General features: G+C 55.4%; 1 pseudogene across 1 annotated transcript; it reads right to left on the bottom strand.

Moving 5' to 3' along the window:
• Nucleotides 1-447: 447 nt before the first annotated feature.
• On the bottom strand, nt 448-1,570 carry LOC103267380 (annotated as a pseudogene). The gene has a single exon (XR_504748.1). The product of XR_504748.1 is annotated as a putative monooxygenase p33MONOX pseudogene (transcript).
• Nucleotides 1,571-1,818: the final 248 nt, after the last annotated feature.

Raw genomic sequence — 1,818 nt, 5'->3', positions numbered from 1 at the left:
AGTCTTCCTTTAAAGCCATACAAAAATGCCAGGTGTGGTGGCTCATGTCTACCATCCCAGCACTTTGGGAGGCAGAGATGAGAGAATTGCCTGAGCCCAGGGGTTCAAGACCAGCCTGGACAACTTGGCAAGACCTCGTCTCTACAATAAATCAAAAAATTAGCTGGGTGTGGTGGCGCGTGCCTGTAGTTCCAGCTACTTGGAAGGCTGAGGTGGAAGGAATGCCTGAGCCCAGCAGGTCAACAAAAAAATCTGCACAAAATGGCTTCTTCTATACAACAGCAAGCTTTGCAGTAATGCTTCTCAAAAACCAATCATGTCTCCAGCTCTGGCCTCAGTTTAACAGACTTGTTAAAAAAAATGTTCCTTTCTTATGTCAGAGCCAAGGCGGAAGGGGTATGGGGTACCAGAAACCGTCTTTCCAGCATCCCTGGAATAGACAGGGTTCTAGGAGCCGGTGGGGGTGAGCACATTCAAGTCTCGGGGTTTGAGACTATGGGCCTGTGGTGGTGGTTTCTTCCCTTCCATCACCGGGACGTTCATTTTGGGCGGCCTGAAAGTTGCTGGATCCTCAGCCATCCAGGTGGCCTAGATGTGGATCAGCTCCGTTGGAGATGGCTTCGGGGCTCCTTGGTGGGCCTGGGTGGCAAAAGCTCCTGAATCATACTTCTGGAGGGATCTTGGTCCAAACAGGCTCCATTTATCTGATGCGGGTCTGTCCCTATCCCCACTTCCGGGGTCCATGGGGCTGGGGTTGGGGCCAGGTAAGACTGCAGAAGAGCCAGAATTGAGCCAGCCTCTGGGCCTCTTGGGGGAGGAGTGCGGGCTGCTGCTCTGGGTGGACTGGGCGGACTCTGGCTGCTTCTCTTCTTTCGTGTCTCTCTGCTCTGTAGCTTGAGTTTGTGGAGTGCTTCTGCCACTCAAAGGTACTTGGTCTCCTTGCTGGTGAGGCCCTTGTGAGGTGTGTAGCCAGCACCTCTCAGCCTTGCCTGCTGCTCAAAACGCTGAATGCTTTCCTGGGTCTGTTTTGTGATCAGAGAACTCATGATGACATGGGCAGCTTTAGCCTTCACCACCGGGACCTTGTCCGTACTGTCAATGGCCGATGACAGGGTCATGGCAGGGGAGGACACACTGGCCTCTCCTTCCTCCACCTTGGCGAGGTGCTGGTACTTGCGCTCTGCAATCACTGGCTTCCAGGAGATGCTGCCCATGTCCCAGGGAGGAGGAGTCATGGGCGCAGGGTCCTCAAGGGCCTCATCATAGCTGAATGCCCGGCAGCATATCCCGATGGGCAGGGACATCTTGCCTAGAGACCCGCTCGCCTCGAGAGCGGGCACTTCTGTCTGTCTTGAAGCCATGGAAAGACTGGGATCCGGGTGCTTTTTCTATCTAGAATTCCAAGCGGAGACCCTGCCGCCACAGTGAAATGATGTGATGACTAGGCTGACAGCAGATGTGAACGAGGACCATTGTCCAGCTGCTGCAAGTCAGCAAAGCTTCGCAGGGAGAGTCCATCCAGCGGCTCTGGTGTCCTGCTGTAGCGGAGCTGCCTGTGGCCCGCAGTCCGGCACTAGCAGTGGCACGCTCACGGCCATCCCAGCCTCGACCTGCTGGGCTCCGGCGATCCTCCCACCTCAGCCTTCCAAGTAGCTGGAACAACAGGTGTGCCCTACCACGCCTGGCTAATTTTTGATTTATTAGAGACGGGGTCTCGTCGAGTTTTGAACCCGCGGGCTCAGGCGATCCACTCGCCTCGGCCTCCCAAAGTGCTGGGATTATAGGCTGAGCCACTGAGCCCTGCTGGATACCTTTCAA

The sequence above is a fragment of the Carlito syrichta genome, unplaced genomic scaffold, assembly GCF_000164805.1.
Source record: "Carlito syrichta isolate Samal-C Ts95f unplaced genomic scaffold, Tarsius_syrichta-2.0.1 Scaffold308119, whole genome shotgun sequence".
NCBI classification, from domain to species: domain Eukaryota; kingdom Metazoa; phylum Chordata; class Mammalia; order Primates; family Tarsiidae; genus Carlito; species Carlito syrichta.
The sequence above is the reverse complement of the archived record's forward strand: the minus strand, read 5'-3'. Positions and strand labels throughout refer to the sequence as shown.